The sequence below is a fragment of the Artemia sp. Qi Xiang Cuo genome, chromosome 17 (assembly GCF_049724085.1).
Source record: "Artemia sp. Qi Xiang Cuo chromosome 17, ASM4972408v1, whole genome shotgun sequence".
In the NCBI taxonomy this organism is placed as follows: Eukaryota; Metazoa; Arthropoda; class Branchiopoda; order Anostraca; family Artemiidae; genus Artemia; species Artemia sp. Qi Xiang Cuo.
Genome location: NC_142810.1, coordinates 61,977,521 through 61,998,408, shown reverse-complemented (window position 1 = coordinate 61,998,408; position 20,888 = coordinate 61,977,521). Strand labels below are relative to the sequence as shown.

At 36.5% G+C, this 20,888-nt stretch overlaps 1 protein-coding gene across 1 annotated transcript in view; it reads right to left on the bottom strand.

Annotated features, from left to right (window-relative positions):
* LOC148942439 (uncharacterized) overlaps positions 1-20,888 on the bottom strand; it is a 199,203-nt gene that overhangs the window by 82,882 nt on the left and 95,433 nt on the right. The gene's annotated exons all lie outside the window — the stretch shown is intronic.

Here is a 20,888-nt window from a genome sequence, read left to right as displayed (position 1 = left end):
CATCAGAGAACTCATACTGGAGAAAAACCTTTCAAATGTGACATGTGCAGGAAATTTTATGCTGCAAATTACAGTTTAATTCGTCATCAAAGAACGCATACTGGAGAAAAACCTTTCAAATGTGATATATGTGAAAAAACATTCAACGAATCATCCCACCTATCTGATCATCGAAGAACTCACACTGGAGAAAAACCTTTCAAATGTGACATTTGTGATAAAACATTCAGCACAAAATCCGACCTTTCATCTCATCAAAGAATTCATACTGGAGAAAAACCTTTCAAATGTGACATTTGTGATAAAACATTCCACCATAAATTCGCCCTAACGTATCATCGAAGAATTCATACTGGAGAAAAACCCTTCTAGTGCGACATGTGTGAGAAAACGTTCGATCGCAAATTTCTCCTAGCTTATCATCAAAAAACTCATACTGAAGTAAAACCTTTCAAATGTGACATTTGTGATAAGACATTGATCACAAAGCTCAACCTATCTTCTCATCAAAGAACTCATACTGTAGAAAAGCCTTTCAAATTTGTCATGTGTGAGAAAACGTTCATTCAAAAATCCCACGTATCTTCTCATCAAAGATATCATACAGGAAAATAACCTTGCTAATGTTGTATGTGCAGGAAATATTTTACCACAAATTCCAATTTACTTGATCATCAAAGAACGCATACTGGGGAGAAATCTTTCGAACGTGATATGTGTAAGAAATGTTTTACTGTTTTTTTTTTAGTTTATATATTCATCAAAGTACTCATAGACGGAGAAAAGCCTTTCAGGAGTGAAATAATTGACAAAGGTTTTACTTCAAGTTACAATTTTTCTCGTCAATGAAGATATCTCCCTGGAAAAACACGCATTTAAGAGTGATGTATCTATGGAATGTTTTACTTTTAATTCCCAATTAATTTGCCACCATAGAACTCTTGCTGAGAGAAAAGCCCTTGTTTAACTCAATGTGTAAAGGTGTTATGTCCAGTGTCAAAGATCTATTGTCAAAGATTTATTATGCTTAGACTCTTTGTAATTTCAAAGTTATGTATGCTAACGTCAAAGTTATCGAAGGCATCATGCTGGTAAAAAGTTTCCGTGTCCTGCTTTCGTTGACAAACACATTTTCTCTATTTTCAATAGAGAAAATGTGTTTTGTGTTTTGTTTATTTGACTGCCTGCTTTTTATTGTTAAATTGACTAACAACATAAATTTTATCTTATAGCCTATACTATAAAGAAACAAAACATTTCTACTAACGTAAGTGAATTCACTGAGAACATTTAGTGATGTTTTTTCTACTGATCGTCTGGAACATTTTTATATTTGGTAAGCAAGTTAGCAGTTTTGGCTCTGTAGTTTGAACCCTGGAGCCCACTATACAACATAGTTTGAGGACGAGGTCCTCAAACTATTTTCTCGAAGCTATCTTCTTTCCCACTTTTTCTGTTTAACTTTTACTAAGGGGTATTTGTTTTGTTTTTTTAAACTCTTGTTGCGATTAGTCGCTTTTGACAAACTCATTTTATCTATATTCAATGTTGCTTTTGTGTTTTGTTTATTTGACTGCCTGCTCTTTATTGTTAAATTGTCTAACTGCCTAAATTTCTACCTTATATATTATAAAGAAACAAAACATTTTTACTAACGTAAGTGAATTCACTGAGAACATTTTTGGGATGTTTTTTTTTTACTGAACGTCTGAAACATATTTTGATTAGGAAAGAATGTTAGCAGTTTTGGTTCTGTAGTTTGAACCCAAGAGCACTCTACACCAATATCTCCAGGAAAGGTCATAGTTTAAAGTGAAATTCGGTAGCCTATCCCTAAGCTTTGTGTTGACTCTTGGAGAAATCGTATTTATGCATTCATAGAATATAATTGTGAGCTTTGGTTTCAACTTAAGTTGTATTTATGACACAGAGTTTTATTTCATATTTATGAAATTCTTTATTAGAAAGTATTTTTCACGTCTATTTTTCCAGAGCGTCTGGAGAACAGAGGCCAGTAAATGTTAATTTGGTATACTTAAATCAAGTATAGCTTATTTTGTCTCTTGCTCTTGACTAGTAAGTATAACACATATGGTATTCGAAGATCTTCGTGATGTCCAACCTAAAACATAATTGCCCAATATCCAATAAATATAGAATTTGGAAAAACAAACCTTGCTTCTTCTGTTCCTAAATATTTTAATTATCTTTGGCTTCAGTTTCAGTTTGTTAGTCCCTGGGACTTTTTCTTTGTAAAAATAACAAATCATCTTATTAGATAACTGCCTTAAGGTTTTCTTATGTTTTTCTTATGTTATGTAATGCAAAGTTGTCATTAAGACCCCACCCCTTTTTTTGGGAAGTATAACTTATTATTATGCGTTTGAACCGATACTATTATTCGCTAATTGCTTTTGGTATGTAACCTTGAAACTAATAAGCTATATACTTTGTTTGTGCATTAATTGCAAAAAGAAAAATGTTAAAATAGAATTTAGTTTTTTATGTCGTTCTTTGCCTATGGTATGTGATCATAAAATATTTAATACAAGAGATACAAACCATCTTTAACGTTAACCGTTTATTTGAATGTTGAGTAGGAAATTTATGATGAATAAGAAGATTGTAAGACGGCACGAGACAGTCAAGGTCCAAGCCGGAGGAGCTGATCTCCGTTTCCTGGCCCTAGGGCCAGGAAGTGCAATGGATGGTTTGGGCCATCCTGTGCTTTCGCACACCCTTGTGCTTTCGCAGGATCTAACTGCGCAAAGGAGGATGTCTCAATTTTCCAGATATTTTTGATTTCGGTAGGTTATCCCTGGTATCCAAAATTATCCTCAATTAAATATAATTAGTAAAACTAGGATTTTCTCGGTTTATTCTCTTGCTAAAAGATAAACATATCACTTTATGCTTTATTTATATGCTTTCCAAAATGTATTACTTGCAACCCTCACAAATGTGTCCCAGCCCATCATCCATGCATGTTCGCAACGAACGTATCACCGTTATTTTCTATCTGTTCATTTCATGTAGAACCTCTTATGCCCTTTTTACGGTTTTGACATCAATACGAAGACCTAGGGCTGGGGAGATATTAATCTACACAAAATTTTCGCCTTCTGGTGCAGGGTCCAAAACTGATTTTTTTTTTTTTTTTTTTGGTATAGGTTCATTAAAAATGGAACTTAAATACTCCAAAAGAAATTTTTCCCAGTAAATCTAAAACATTTGAAGATCATTGCTTAAGCTAAGGTAAAATAACTGCTTATTATGAAGGAAAGGGGTATTAGAGAGCCAAAAAATAAGGCTTATAATCTTGATAATTTGTTTGAGGCTTAAATGTGTGAGTCCCTGGCCAATTGGAAACATATTACAGAAAAAAAAATCAGGAATAATCCCTAGAAAAGACAATAAACCTATTTTATTGTGTAGTCTAAACTTTGAACCTAAAGTCCCTGGGTTAAGATGACCCAGAGTAAATAGAATATTCGTTTCCCTCAAATTTAGCCTAATCTTTTCTTTGTACGCCTTAAAACTTGTCTGTCATATGAGGTAAACGAGCTCTCATATACCAAATAATAAATTAGGGGAAGGGCCCCTGAAAACTGGGATTACAATTTTCTTTTTTTTGGAAAACCCAAAAATCAAGGGGACCATAATTGTTGAAAAAATTATTTGCCTTAAAACATGATCAATAGGAAAGCCAATAAACTTCTCTTCTGAACAGACTAAGACTTAAAGTTGTAATTTCGTGAGGAAAGTTGACCCTAATGGTTATGACAATTTGTTTTCTGAGACACTGTTTCATGTAGGAAGCAGAGGTTTTAAGCATGTTGTAATATGTTTTAAGCAGCTTTTGTAGCATGTTGGTTTTAAAATATCCAAGTATTGTTGCCTGGGCTGAGGAGATCACATATTTTCTATGGAACTGTAAGATGTTTTGAGGGGGGTGAGAAATAGGCTAAAAACCTTTAGGTTTTTTTGTACGCCTTAAAACTGATCCGTCATATGAGGTAAACGAGCCTTCGTACACAAAATAATAAATTCGGGGAACGAGCCCTTGAAAACTGGGATTAGATGTTTCTTTTCTTTTTTTTTTGGAAATCCAAAAATCAAGGGGACCATAATTATCGAAAAAATTATTGGCCAAGGAGAATATAATGTTAAAATTGCGTGCATGCAAGTCAACCCTCTTCAATTCAACCGAGTTAATTGAGCCCTCAGTCGACATCATCCCTGTCTATTTCAACACCCTTAAACTAACCTTCCCTGCACTAAACAAACCATGTAGCATAATTGAAAGTTGCGCTAAACTTAGTCTAGACTCCTGACTAAGTCTTAATTACTGAAAAAAAAGTTTTACCATAAGAAAAACAATTTATCAGAGGCAACGCTATAGCGTTGCCTATAGTAAAGGCCATACGGCTCCAATGTTTTATTTTTTTCACCGGCAGTTCATATGGAACGGGTTCGCGTATAACTTCAAGGGGGGCTCATTCGATTGGAAATTGAGATTTCTAGTGCCCTTTTTAAGGGTCAGAAGTGATTAGAAGGCATCTAGCACCCCTTCCACGCCCACCATTTCCCCAAACACTTACAATCAAAATTTTGAGATAACCACTTTGTTCTACGTAGTTGATTTCCAGATGGAAATTATGTTTTAAGGACTCCCTCCACAGCCCCGAGGACAAGGGTTGTAAGTTATCCCCTGAGGGCACATAAGATCTTTATAGAAAGCTTTGTCGTAGAAACTTCAAAAAGGGCTCATTCGATTGAAAATTCAAAGGGCTAGTGCCCTATTTAATAGTCGAAAGTGATTGAAAGGCAATTAGCACCCATTCCACGCCTACCATTTCCCACAACACATCAAATCAAAATTTTGAGATAGCCATTTTGTTCAACTTAGTTGAAAGTTCTGGAAATGATATCTTTGAGCTGGACACTCCCCCCAAAGTCAGGGCAAGGGTTGTAAGTTATGCCCTGGGGTATGTATGGTGATTGAGGAAGGAATGCTCGTATAAACTTCTGAGAGGGCTCATTTGATTGGAAATTGAAAGTTGTAGTTAACTTTTTAAGCGTCAAAAGATATCAGAGGGTAACCAGCCCCCACCCACCCACGCCATTTTTCCCAAAATTATACGATAACAATTTTGAGATAGCTATTTTTTTAAAAATAGTTCAAAGATAATATAACAAAAAGTCCGGTATCGACACAACCACCCAGGGCCCGGGATAGGCATTGTAAGTTATACCGTGGGGGCATATATGGTTCTTTGGAAGGGATGCTCGTATAAACTTCAAAGAGGGCTTATTTGATTGGAAATTGAAAGTTTTAGTTCACTTTTTAAGAGTCAAAAGAGATTGGAGGGCACCTAGCCCCCCCCCCCACTTCAAGCTCTTTTGCCTTTAAACCTATCCGATAAGAACTTTCAGATAGCCATTTTTTTTAAAATAGTTCAAAGACCATATAACGAAAACTCCGTGGTCGACACAGGACCCGAGGGAAGGCGTTGTAAGTATATGCCCTGGGGGAATATATGGTTCTTATTGAAGGGATGCTCGTAAAAACTTCAAAGAGGGCTTATTTGATTGGAAATTGAAAGTTCTTGTTCAGTTTTTGAGAGTCAAAAGAGATTCGAGGGCAACTAGCCCCCCCCCCACGCCCCTTTTTCTCTAGATGTATCCGATAAAACTTTGAGATAGCCATTAAGCTAAAAATTGTTTAAAAGTCTTATAACCAAAAATCAGGTGTCGACACAACCCCCCAGGGCCCGGGGGCAGGCGTTGTAAGCTATGCCCTAGGGCTTATGTGGTTTTTATGAAAGGGATGCTCGTATAAACGTCAGAGAGGGCTCATTTGAGTGGAGATTGAAATTTCGAGTTCACTTTTTAATAGTCAAAAGAGATCCGAGGGCAATTAGCCCCTCCCCCATACCTTCTTTTTCCAAACTCATCTGGTGAAAATTTTGAGATAGATATTTTGTTTAAAATTGTTGAAAGGGGGGAAAAGAAGAACTCTGTTGTCAATACAACCCCCCAGGGCCCAGGGGAAAGCGCTCTAAGCTATGCCCTAAAAGTATATATGGTTCTTATGAAAGGGATGCTCGTATAAACTTTATAGAAGGCTCATTTGATTGAAAATTGAAAGCTCTAGTAAGGCGTTGTAAGTGTTGTCCTGGGGGAATATATGGTTCTTATGGAAGGGATGCTCGTAAAAACTTCAAAGGGGGCTCGTTTGATTGGAAATTGAAAGTTCTAGTTCACTTTTTAAGAGTCAAAAGATATCCGAGGACAACTAGCCCCCCCCCCTCCCACACACCCATTCCATTTCATTAAAAATAGTTCAAAGGTAAGATAAGAAAAACTCCTGTGTCGACGCAAACCCCCAGGGCCCGGAGGCAGGCGTTGCAAGTAATGCTCTGGGGACATATATAGTTCTTATGGAAGGGATGCTCGTATAAACTTCGGAGAGGGCTCATTTGATTGGAAACTAAAAGTTCTTGTTCACTTTTTAAGAGTCAATAGAGATCGGAGGGCAACTAGCCTCTCCCCCCTCCATGCCCTAAATGCATCAGATAAAAATTTGGAGATAAACATTTTGTTAAAATTAATTCAAAGTTCAAATAACAAAAACACCGGTGTCGACACAGCCCCCCAGGGCTCGGTGGTAGGCGTTGTAAGTTATGCCCTGGGGGTATATATGGTTGCTATGGAAGGGATGCTCGTATGAACTTCATAGAGGGCTCATTTGATTGGAAATTGAAAGTTGTGATTCATTGGTTAAGAGTCAATTGTGATCGGATGGCAGCTAGCCTCCCCCCACTCTTCATTTTTTTTTCCAGAGGCACTTCACATCAAAGGGGTCGTCGTATAAACTTCAAAGGGGGCTCAATCGATTGAGTTCTAGTGCCCTTTTTAAGAGTAAAAAGTAATCGGAGGGCAACTAGCCCCCCCCCTAGCCATTTTCCCCCAAATGTATCTGATACAAATTTGAGGTAGCCATTTTATTATTATTATTATTTATTGGAAAACCCGTCATACAAAAAAGGAAAAGACGGAGCAATACGCAAAACAAAATAAAGCAATACACACAAACTTAGGAGTTATACATGTGGTTTGTAGTGACGAACGCTGGAGCTAAGATCTAAATCAGCACTTGGAACAAATTACACAAAACGAGAAAAAAAAACACAATTATACACTGCTCCGTAGGTACGCGACATGTTTCTTTTCTTGTTTTTAGGCTCCTAAATACTGAACAAACATAAATAATATGAACATCATTGCATCAAGCCGTAATTGGTAAAAAAAAAAGAAAAAAAAACAATCAAAAGTGAATTAAAAAAGATATACATTATATAATAATGTTAAATAGTTTAGATATTAAAATAAACGTTAAAAACAGTTAAACAACGCTTGCGCCCGCTGGTCTTGAACTCATATCACTCTCAGCAAATGATTCATTTACTCCGATATACATAAATAACAGAAACAAGGAAAATATTCAATCACGGATCTTTTTACAACTTTACTTAAAGCAATATGCTTAAAAGAACCGATAATTAATAAACAACTCTATTATTAATAATATACGCAATATATTATCAAAAAAAAATTGACACCAAAATTGAGAATAACCAGCGTCACTTAAATTGGACTCATACGAAAAGAGACTAAATCATCAGTCAGTTTAAAAACTGCAACAATTACGCTAAGTGCAAAACAAACACTTAAAAAAAACAAATAAAAAAAAAACACAACAAATACATCTTAACTAATGGGCCAATACTGACGACCAGGGATGATTCAACTTCATTAAACGGGAATTATAAGCACAAATTTGTTTTCTCACATCTATAATGGGGTCAGAAATGCTGAATTTTCTAATCAGATAAGAATTGCGCGTCCAAGAGGGAAAACGTAAAAGATATTTTGCGAACCGGAAGAAAACTGAACGAATTTTTGACTTTTCAAAATTCGTGAGCATTTTCCAAAACGGCGATATGTACAAATAATGTGGTAGAGCGACAGAGTTAAAACATCATGCCCAGCCAACACGAGAGTTTCACCTGATGCATCAGCATCGATCAATGCGTTCGCGACAACCGACAAAGCGTGGGCACAACCTAGACGTGGCTGGAATCAAAATTGGTTAGGTGGAACATAGCATTTTGCGTTCAGTTGGTCAATGAATAGAAGTTCAAAAAGCTTACAGAAGGTAGTAGCCACTGTTATAGGGTGGAAGGACGAGCACTGGGTTGCGAGTTTATCTTTCTTTGGAATTGGAGTGAGATCTCCGATTGAGAAAGAAGACGGTACAACTCCTTGGGTAACAATCATCTGCATCAAAAGAGCAATATGGTTTACCAGCAGCTCGCTTCCATGAGGAATGTGAAGAGCGCTTATTTTATCGATGCCAGAAGATTTCTTACGCTTTAGGCGTTGGATTGCTCGCAGTACAGAATCAGCTGAAACAACAAAATTGTCGGTAGGACACCTAGACAGAAATTTATCAAGCTTATCTTCATATTCAGAATGTAGGGCGGAATCTGGTGGGGAGAATTCAGCAGAGAAGTATGAATTCCATTCGGAATCAGGAATAACTTGAGCAGATAGGTGGGCCCTAGGAGGATCTCTTGATACATTTCTCCAGAAGGAAGGTTGGGACAGAGAAGCTTGCTGGGATGTCTCTTCAACTATCTGGTTCATGTGGATACATAGTTTTCTTGCAAACTTTCTTTTGGTAGAAAGATGAATGTCAGAAACCCAGCCAGAGCGAGGACGTTCGCACTGGAGCCACAAATGGTACCAAAATTTGGATTTTCTCCAAGCTTCAACTAGGCTCGGATTACTGAACCAGTGCTTTGTGACACCCCGACGTATACGTTTAAGAGGTATACTGGATTTTTCTGCGCATCGCAGAGCATGGCAAATTTGTGCAAGATAGATATCTAGCAACATCCGTATTTCATTTACATCAACTTGTGGATTTTCCATGAGCAGCTGGAACAGAACATGAATTTTATGTAGGATAGAATTAGTTGCTGCAGCAAAAAGGTCATCTTGGATATTTTCCCAATCCCTGTAAAATTGGGCGTGGGGCTGATGTGGCTGTGTAGTGGGAGGAGACTCAGCAGATGAACAATAAATAGATGCAGATACTGGAAGGTGGTCTTATAGTTGGAATTCAGTAACGACGTGAACAGGTGACACTTGGAGATTTATAGAAGAAACTGCATGGTCAAGGTTCGATACCTCACTTGAATGGTGTGTGTAAGTGTAATCAAGATCTTTCGGCAATATCCTAAGCCAATCGTCAAAAATACCAGACAAAATAGAAGTACGCAATAACGAGGCGTCAGTTAAATTACAGTTAAAATCTCGTATAATAATACAGCACTTACCTAACAGGCGAATCTTTGAAAGGCAAGACCCTATATTCTCACACGCAGAAGTAAATAAAAATTCCGATCGGTCATTGCGATAATCTGTTGGGAGATAGACGTTTACAATAACATACTCTTTTACAGGGACAGCAAGAAAAAATCACATAAATAAAAAATACTCGACCGGCACGAGGTCCTAACAAGCATCGCAATACTACCCGAGGGGCGGCCACTAGAAGCAGATCGTTTAGCGGGCACAGAATAGCTAGTAAAATTATTGTCAATTTTCAGAAGGCCTAAACTATGACTCGTCAAAAAATGCTCTTGCAAGCACAATACGTCACAATTCGAAAGCAAACCTTTTATCACAGGAGTTTTTACTAAAAACCCACAATTAATATTCCACGAAAGTACAGCTTGCATAGTAGTAGACACATCCATGTCATACCATGGGCTTTGCTAGTTGACTGTTGTTATTAGGACACTTTACACTGTAAAAAGTATGGCCGGTAACTTTACATTCTAGACAGAACATTTTTTCCGAACACGGAGAGGCACTGTTTGAGGTGTGATCGCATGATCCACAGCGAGAGCAGAGGACCCGATTAGAGCACTGCGAGGCCAGATGCCCAATCTTATGACATGAGAAACAACGCTTTGGGAGATATACAAATGCTTGTGCAGAAAGCTTTTCGTACCCAACTTTCATAGAAACTCTTATGAACTGATCCTGGTTTTGTTTTCGTTCAGATCAGACCTTAAACACTCAGGACTTTCTGCAGTGTTAAACTTCAATGTCCTTTTGTACAAGAAGTTTTAATTTATTGTCATAACACTTGATTGTTACGTGTTTCAGGATCCCTTTGACCGATGGGGATTTCACACTCACCGAGATACCTGAGGTACTGTTATTAGCATTCTTGGCTATTTTATTCGCTGCACGCTTTGAATTAACAACAAGTTTCCATTCCGAAGCCAATTTTTTAAGTTCACTTATTTCACCTGAGGCCTCATGGCAAAGTTTATCGACGAAGTCCTTACGAGCATTAGGTGAGGTCAGGTTTGCAGGACAGGTTTTTAGTTTAACGGCAAACGTCGGAGCTGGGGCAGGGTTAATTGTTACGTTGGTATCAATTCTAGCCGGCCAAAAAGGGCCTGAATGCATCGCATTCTATAAAAAGCCTTCAATTTTCCGAGAGAGTTCATTAACTTTCGAGACTAAAATAGCCGAGACTGTCTCCCCGAGTGTTGGTATTTCAGAAGGTAAGAATATAACAAAAGTGGGAACAGGCAAATTATCCTTTGCCGCCTCATTTAACTGTTTACAAATGTAAAATACATTATCTTCATCCTTTGCATTTTTCACACATCGGCTCTGAATATTCAGCTCTCGGCTGAATATTCAGATCGGCTCTGAACAGATCGGCAACACATCGGCTCTGAATATACAGAAACTCTTTAGCACTGATAATAGTACCATGATCAAAAAAACTTACAGCTTTTCCGATAATCAGATCAATTTTCGCACCATCAAGCATAGATCTCGTGACAAAGTTCAGTAATGCGTTTAAAATAATTTTCCTATTTTGATCGGTCATTGCGCAATCTAATTATCATAGCCAGGGACAGTCGAGTATTCCAATCAAACAATATATATGTAGTAGGTCAATTAATATGTAGGTCAAATAGTATAATCTAAATTTAAGGTGAACTATTTTCAAATGCAAGTCCGATTATGAACTTAATTTAATAAAAACCATAGGGAATCACAAATATCTTACTGTATCGAAATTTTTACTCTATGATTGAGATTATATCCATAAAGAGGTATTTGCAGCACAAACACTCAATGCAGACTGTGAAAATAGTTCAAAGATCATATAACAAAAACTCCTCTACGTATGGCCCTTTCGTTAACAATAGTTCAAAGGTCAGATAAGAAAAACTCCTGTATCGACGCAACCCCCCAGGGCCGGGGCAGGGGTTGTAAGTATTGCTCTGGGGGCATATATGGTTTTTATGGAAGGTATGCTCGTATAAACTTTGGAGAGGGCTCATTTGATTGGAAATTGAAAGTTCTAGTTCACTTTTAAAGAGTCAGAAGATATTGGAGGGCAACTAGCCCCCCCCCTCTTTTCCATCCCCTGTTTCCTCAAACCCGTGCGATAAGAACTTTGAGATAGCTGTTTTTTTAAATAGTTCAAAGATCATATAATGAAAACTCTGGGGTCGACACAAGCCCCCAGGGCTCGAAGGCAGGCGTTGTAAGTAATTAATTTAAAAATACAAACTTTTCCTGAGGGAAGCAACGAGTGAAGTTGAAACTTAAAACGGACAAAAATTATTACTTCACAGCCTATTTAATATACATTAATATAAATAGTACAAATAAACCAACTAATTATGTTTCCCTATGCTTCTATGATCATACAAAACTAGCGCTTAACTGAAAACACAAAAGTCAAGTATAAAAAACAGGATTATTGATTTAAGAGTCAAAAGCGAATATGCAGCCTGATAGCACTAAACGAATCCATAAAGCTTTTCATAGTCTTACACTAGTTGTGACATTAGTAACTTTCAGTATACAATTAGAATTATCTTAAAAACATAAGCGTGAAACTAAATATTTTTTAATAACCGCGAAGTAATTGAACAGCGTATAGACATATTGGATTGCTTTATCAAGCAGTATTTTGCTCTCACCAGCTATAATACCAATTGTGGGTAACATATAGTCTTAAATTGTAAGAAATATGCTTTAGTATCACTTGACATGAAGATCAAATAAGACATAATATGAACTCTGCAAATCCAATTATTTATCCCTATACAAGAATGGATTTCAAGTTATGGTACAAATTCTAAAGCTACTCTATAGTCCTAATACTATCAAGATGGCCTTACTTCGAACTTGTGTACAAACTAATCATGACATATCCTTTTCAGAACCAAAACTAGAGCCAGTCATTGAACTGAGCCATTGTGCAGAAGTGATACCAAATTAAACTTAAAAAAAAATAAAGAAAAATCCTAAAATGGATTGTTGCTTTATCTTAAAAGGGATTGATCCTAAAAGAGATTGATAATATTTTGATTCTGTAAAAAGTCTCCTTAATTGGTTTGCTTTTATTGTACCTAAACTCCTATATTATTTTGTGTTTTTAGTAAAGCGCTAGTTTTGTATAGCCCTAAAAGCATAGGGAAACATAATTAGTTGGTTTATTTATACTAGTTATATTAATATATATTAAATAGGCTGTGAAGTAATATTTTTTGTCCGTTTTAAGTTTCAACTTCGCTCTTTACTTCCCTCGGAATAAGTTTATTTTTTTAAATTAATTTTTGTTCGTTTTTGATTAAAATTTAATGCAGAAACAACGCTGCCATGATCTCTTTTTTATTTATATAGAATAATGTATGTTCGTTTTAAGTTTTAATGTCACTTCTCAGTTTCAGTTGAAAACGTATTTTTAATATAATTTCTAATTATCACTGATCTAGGGGAGATAAGAGAGCTCTAAAATATACTGCAAACAACCTTGACAGCTAAGAAAAACTTTCAGTCTGTAACATAAAGTTCATTATCTATGCTTCACAAAACAATACATGTTTCTCGGGAACGTTTGTTTTTCGATGAGCAAAAAGATGTTTTTGCTCGGCCGACTTTGCCGGAAAAAGCCATAATGAAGACAGGGCTTTATAAATTACCTACTGACTAGGAGAAACAACAAGACTACAGTAACAAAAGAAAGCTGTTTAAGTGCTTAATTAAAACCTTGTGTTTATACTTAATCGCTTTTTATAAATTTGACTTGATAGCACATTCCCACAAAGTGCACTTTTAGTTTCCCCAAAAAAGTTTCCCCAACTTTTTTAAATGAAACAAGTGCTTTTTCCAATGAAATGACAAAAAAAGTTGATTTCAAAACCTAGGCAAGAGCAAAAACTAAGGGGGCAAGGACGTCCCTTCCCCTCAATTATCGCCGTTAGAACTAGTACACGGGCTTCATCGCACAGTGAACTTTAAAGGTTCAATTCAAAACTGTTGATCAATCAAGCTTAATTTTTAGTAGATGTTTAGTTGGAAAGTTTTTAGTTTTAGTTAATTTGTTTTCGCAATAATCTTTTACTTTTAATATTACTAGTTGATTTATGAAACTTACTAAGATTGTCTGGAAGGGGATTAAATGTGAGGGGATCTTATAAAACTTCAGTTAAGGGCTTTGGAGCATAATTATTGCAATGGTACCGTTTTATGCTTCCAAACTCTTCCACTTAAGAAATGGTTCCAAAAATGCCGTTTTTAGTGCTATATGGCACTTTTGGAATGTAAAATTGGTAAAATGCGCGTAGATATGATTAATAGGCTTAAATCTGCCTTCACGGGATATGCCTTAAAAAAGAGTGCATCACGCTTACCGAAAAAGTGGATTATCTGAAAAGTAATCATAAGAAGGGACAAACCATGATTGAAAAAAATACAAGCTGGAATCGAGCGCATGGTAATCTAATTTGAAGTCTAGAACTGTAGCCTACTGACAGCACCACGCCGCTAATAATGTAATTTAATATATTGTTGTTTGTAGGACTTTAATTGTGTAGTTAAGGGTTTTGGACCATAATTATTACAATGATACCGTTTTATGCTTCCAAGATTTTCCATTTAAGAAGTGGCACCAAAAATTTTGTTTTCAGTGCTATATCTCACTTACGAGTGGTAGAATTGATAAAAAGCACGTAGACATGAGCGAAAGTTTTCAAATAAGCCATTAAACATCACTCTAAGAAGCTCTAGTAGCCCACTCGTCCTAGCTTTTCTACTTGATACATGGCGCCGAAAGTGCCGTTTTTAGTGCTATTTGAAACTTGCAGATGGTGGAATTTATAGGAAGAACGTAAATATGAGCAATATATTTTATATGAGCTATCAAAAATCTATCTAAGATTTTCTGGTAGCCCGCTAGCCCCACCCCTCGAGAAACGGCATAAAGTGCCTTTTTTGTGCCATATGGCATTTGCAAACGGCGAAATTTATATAAACCACGTGCACATGAAAAATAGCTTTTGAGTGAGCTCTTAAGCATCTATTTATAATGTTCTAGTAACCCGGTAGGGCCTGGAATAAAGAAGAAAAACGACCGTTTTAACATTTTTTTAACTTTTAGTTACTATGCTCTATAGTTTGCTCTTTACTAGGTTCAGCTAATGCTTCAACCATGACAAAAAGTCCATTGTAAATTCTCCTCAGAAACTAGATAACATTAAAATCTGTGAAATCTAATAGATGGTAGAATTTTTAAAAACTAGTAGGTATCTGCAATAGCTTTTTATTCAGCCATTAAACGTCAATTTACGATGGTGTACTAGTCTGCTAATGTTTCAATAGTCTAGTGATGAGCAGACTAGTTGTAAAACTTACTAAGGGGGCTGAAAGGGGTTCTTGTGAACCTCCAGTTAAGGGTTCTTGAACATAACTATTACAATGATGCCTGTTTTGTACTTCAGAGCTTTTCCACTTAAGAAGTGGCACCATAAGTTTTGTTTTAAATTGTTTCTACTGAAAAGTACATAAATCTTACGTAGATTGGAGAAATAGCTTTTGAATGAGCCATTAAGAACCTCTCTATGATGTTCTGGTAGCCCTCTAGACCTGTTGAAAAAAAAGAAGAAAAAAAAACGGGAGACAGATGAGTGCTACCGATGCAAAAAAGTGATTTTCCTTGTTGTTCAGGGAGGAGAACTGTAACTTCCCTGTACAAGGTTTTTGACTATGCTGATTCTAATGGTATATTTTTCATTTTGATCTGATACCATTTTTGAGGGGTTTGAGACTTTTTTTCGAAATCACCATAAATTTTTTTTCGCAATAAACTTTTGCTTTTAAGACGAACCGAAATAATAGTTGACGTTCCTGAGTCAGTGTCAGATGGGAACTTTTTTCACCAGGCAGTTTTTTTTTTCAAAACGCGTTTTTTAACTTTTGGTTACTATGGGCTGTGGTTCGCTCTTTACTAGGCTACAGCTGCCGCTGCAACCATGAAACCTTGCCGGGACATGCTTTAAAAAATGAGCCTAGAAAATGACTGAAAAAAAACAACAACAGCAGATACCGATACCGATATTCCCGAAACGATACATGCGATACCAATACGCCAGATACCGATCCGTGTGATATCAATATGCCCGATACAACATACAGCCCTTCCCCAGGGACTATGGAGGGCCATATCATCATAAAAACCCTATATATTGGACCTTTTAACTATGTTAAACGAAATGGTTATCTCACATTTTTTATAGGACTAGTTTGGGGGGAGGGGGCCTGTAGGGCTGGGGGGGCTATTTGCCCTCCAATCTTTTTGTTCACTTAAAAAAGACACTTACAAATTTAATTCCCTTTTGAATGAGCTATTGCACACCTCTCTATGATGCTTTGGCCACCCCCTAGCCCTGCTAGAAAAAAAGGGAGACAGATCAGTGCTACCCATGCAAAAAAGTCATTTTCCTTTGTGTTCAAGATGGGGGACTGTAATTATCCTACCAAAGGTTTTGGACCATGGTGATTCCAATGGTGTACTTTTTATTTCGATTTGACGCAATTTTCAAGGGGTTTCAGGCTCTTTTTCGAAATCACCATAAATTTCTTTTCGCAATAAACTTTTACTTCTAAGAACAACCGAAACAATAGTTACCATTCCTAATTCAGTGTCAGATGGCAATTTTTTCTCGCTCCACAGTTTAAAAAAAAAACGTTTTTCAACTTTTGATTACTATGGGCTGTGGTTCGCTCTTTACTAGGTTGCAGCTGCCGCTGCAACCATGATGCTCTGGGGGTATATATAGTTCTTATGGAAGGGATGCTCGTATAAGCTTCGGAGAGGGCTCATATGATTGGAAATTGAAAGTTTTCGTTTACTTTTAAAGAGTCAAAAGGGATCGGAGGGCAACTAGTCCCCCACCCCGTCTCCACGTCCTGTTTTCTTCAAACCCATCCGATAAGAACTTTGAGAGAGCCATTTTTTTTAATGGTTCAAAGATCATATAACGAAAACTCTGTGGTCGACACAATCATTCAGGGCCCGGGGTAAGCGTTGTAAGTTATGCCTGGGGGTATATATAGAAGTCGTGGAACGGTTGCTCGTATAAACTTCAGAGAAGGCTCATTTGATTGGAAATTGAAAGTTTTAGTTCAGTTTTTAAGAGTCAAAAGAGATCAGAGGGCAACTATCCCGTAACGCCCCTTTTCCCCCAAATGCACCTGATAAAAATTTTAAGATAGCAATTTCTTTAAAAATAGTTCAAAGGTCAGATAAAAAAAACTTTGGTGTCAACACAACCACCCGGGGGCAGGCCCTGCAAGTTATGCCCTGGGGGCATATGTGGTTCTGATGGAAGGGATGCTCGTATAAACTTTAGAGAGGGCTGATTTGAGTGGAAATTGAAAGTTCGGGTTCAATTTTTAAGAGTCAAAAGAGATCGGAGGGCCTCTAGCCCCCCACGCCCTTTTTTCCCAAAGTCTATCCGATACAAATTTGGAGATAGCCATTTTTTTTAAATAGTTCAAAGGTTAGATAACAAAAACTCCGGTTTAGACACCCTACCCCCCAGGGTTCGGGGGCAGGCATTGTAAGCTATGTCCTGGGGCCGTATATTGTTCTTATGAAGGGGATGCTCGTATGAATTTCTGAGAGGACTGATTTGAATGGAAATTTAAAGTTCTAGTTCTTTTTCTCAGAGTAAAAAAAGATCGGAGAGCAACTAGACTCTCCTGCATTCCACGCCTTTGGGTTTATCGAATGGATAAACCCGTCCGATAAAAATTTGAGGTGACCCTTTGGTTAAAAATAGTTTAAACATCAGATGTTAAAACTCCAGGGTTGACACAACCCCCCAGGGCCCAGGACAGGCATTGTAAGTTATACTCTGGTGGTATATATGGTTCTTATAGAAGGGATGCTCGTATAAACTTCACAGACGGCTCATTTGATTGAAAATAGAAAGTTCTAGTTCACTTATAAAGGGTCAAAAGAGATCGAAGGGCGATTAACCCCCCGACGCCTTTTTTCGCCAGACCCATCCGATAAAAATTTTGAGATACTCATTTTGTTAAAAATAGACAAATTTTTAAAAACTTGAAATTTTTTGCAATCAAAAACCAACAAAAACTAATTAAAAAAAAACCTTGGAAAAATAAGTTTTTTAAAACAAAAGTAAAGGGCATTTTAAACTTAAGCTCAGAAGATACAAATACCTATTAAAATTCAAACTAAAAACGACCAGAAATTACTATTAAAGAATAAATGAAACCCAAAACGAACAGAAATTAAATAAATAATCATAGCAAAAAACTTACAACAAGTAATAATATAAATGAATGAATAGATCTTAAACCGAGTAATGCTTAGATTGAATATGAAAATCAAGCTTAAAATGAAAAAATTTTTTTGCTATTGAAGTATAAATGAAACTGAACACGAACAGAAATTAAATAAACAATGCAAACAAACATACAATAGATATTAATGTAAATGAATAAATAAATCTTAAGACGAGTGAAGCTTAAATTGAATATGCAAATCAAGCTTAAGACGAACAAAAATCACTACAAACAAAAGTTTGGGTATCGCCTCCTTCTCTCGCTGTAAAAGTCTAAAACCTACTGTGTCATTGGCGCTTTACAGAAAACTATATGCGTCTTGAACAGTCTTGGAAAGTATAAACAATATCAAATTGAATATTTAATATAGAATGATATTAATTGTTGAAAGATCCATCAGTTCAAGAATTTATTTCACTGTAATTTTACTTTTATTTTCAATGCTGTAGAAACTGGAAAAGAAAATATTTATAATATAATTCGTTTTCACTGAAGCGTCAATGTCGCAGTAGGCTTTTGTTTTTACTTACAGTTAAGGAAGGGGGCAGTATCCAAACTCTTGTTTGTTGTGAAACTATATTCGTCTTGAACAACTTTAGAAAGAACTAATAAATTAAACTGAATATTTGATTCAGTTTTACTTTGAATTTTTTTTTTAATATTTGAATTGGAAATTTGAATATTTATATGAAGAAAGCAGTCAAAGCCTCATAAAAGGATCTGTTTCAATGATTTGCTCAAACATACATAGGTCTTGAACAGGCAAAATGGGATGTTGATGACAACAACAGTTGTGAAGACAATTGTTGCATTGGTTCTTTCTTTTTATTTAGGACTTTTTACTGCGTTTAGATGAAAGTTCTCTTTCTAAGTTGTCTCAATATTATACAGTCAGTGATCCAAGGCTTGCTATCATTCAAAAAAAGGGAAGTGGTTGCTCACATCAGCTGCAGTTGGTTTGAGGGTGGATTTTAGGGTAATCTGGGGTACTTACAGCGAATATTGGGGTGCACAAGTTACGCACGCTTGTAGAACATGGTCATTTTAGCCTATATAGTCAAGTTTGGCCTATAACGACTTCATACCGCTCTTGATTTTTTACATGGTAAAATAAACTGAAAACTTTATAAACTTGAAATATTCTGAATCCCAAAAACAATTACTTTCACCTGGTATTTTTAACTTTTCCGCACAACCTTTATTTATTTAGTTCACCCCTATTTAATTTTGAAAACAAGATTCTTTAATATACCTCTTCTTAGTTTTTTCGGTTTTTCTGAAATTTTTGCCTAATAAGTATATTTTTTTATGCTGTATTTGAATTCTGCTTGTAGTTACGAGTCAAACCATGTGCCTTATTTCGAAAAAATCTTAATTCCTGAGCAACTATTTATTTTTTCTAAATAACGTCATAGCTTTCAGAAATTAGCCTACAATGACCAAGTTTTTTTTTATTTATTTTAGCTGTTAAAAAAAATGAAAACGAATCAAACTGCACATCATTCAAACCTTATGAATGTCTTTTACACGCTGTTAATAAAAGCAAAGTCGATACTTGAATCTGCAAGAATTTATAATCTTTTGAAAAAGAAAATCCCCCCCCGAAAAAAACGAAATTTTCTAAACAGTTGCGTTTTACTCGAAATATTTCCAACACAACCTATAATTTTTATCTCACCAAGCAATATATCACTGTTTTTTAAATCAAATATTGTTTTCACTTTTTATAAATCTAATATTTTTAACCAGTAAAAAAACGACTACAAATGCCTTGTTCTGCGATCGCATGCGCGAATTTGGTTTCCATAGCAATAAAAAAAACTGAGCATCTTACATATCGGGTTTTAGTTGCATAAAGTAGCGAAAGTTACAACATAAAAGGAAAGGATTTAGGATATTTATCTGATCTAGCTAAAGGTAAGGATTCTGGCAACAACAATGTTAGGGGGGATGTCAGTTGTCTTGCGTAAGGTACACCATGTTTTCTAGCCGAGTAATGTTGTTTCATTGTTGTGTTTTCATTGTCAGGTTTTCATTCTTGTGTTACAATTATTGTGTTTTCTTCTGGCATTCAGTTCGTTCCGTTTCGATCTGGCTTTAGAGTCGACTGTGAATCTGGACATAAAATGTCATCCAGGAGTTTCTGGTGTCGTTGGTGTGACAACGAATGAAAATGCCAGGGATCTATATCTGGCTACTCTCCCCTTTCTTGCAGCAGTTACCAGAACGCTGAAAGTAAACCTGAATATGGATGACGAGGTAATGAAGCATCATGAAGATGACACTGCGTTTACGAATTTGACAAAAAAAGACAGAAATCGGGTTATGGACTTTGGTAGAGTTGTTTGGAAACCCATTCAAGACTTATTTGAGGGCAACTAGCCCCCCTCTCTCGCCCATCCTTTCCCCTAACACATTCAATCAAAATTTTGAGATAGCCTTTTTGTTCAGTGTTGTGGATTTCCAGATAGAAATTATGTTTTTGAGAAGGACACTCTCCCCCAGCCCTCAGGGCAAGGGTTGTAAGTTTTGCCATGGGGGCATATAAGGTATTTATTGAAAGTTTTGTCGTAGGAACTTAAAAAAGGGCTTAGTCGCTTGGAAATTGAAGGGGCTAGTGCCCTTTTTAATAGTCAGAAGAGAATGGAGGGCAACTAACACCCCTTCCACGCCCACCATTTCCCAAAAAACATTCAATCAAAATTTTGAGATACTCATGTTGTTCACCGCAGTTAAAATCCTGGAAATTGTGTCCAAAGGTATAATTTGAGCAGGACACTCCCCCCACGGTCTTCAGAGCAACGGTTACACTTTAAGCCCTAGGGGCATATAATGATTTTTATTGACAACTTTGTCGTAGAATTTTGAAAAAGGGCTCATTCGTTTGGAAATTCAAAGGGCTAGTGCCCTTTTTAATAGTCGAAAGTGATTTGAGGGCAACTAACCCCCCTCTCACGCCCACCTTTCCCTAAACACATCCAATCGAAATTTTTAGATACCCATTATATTCAACGTAGTTGAAAGTTTTTTGAAATTAGGTCTTTAAGGATGACAGCCCATCCCCCCATAATCCTCAGAGCAAGGGTTGTAAGTTATGCCCTGGGATTATGTAAGGTTTT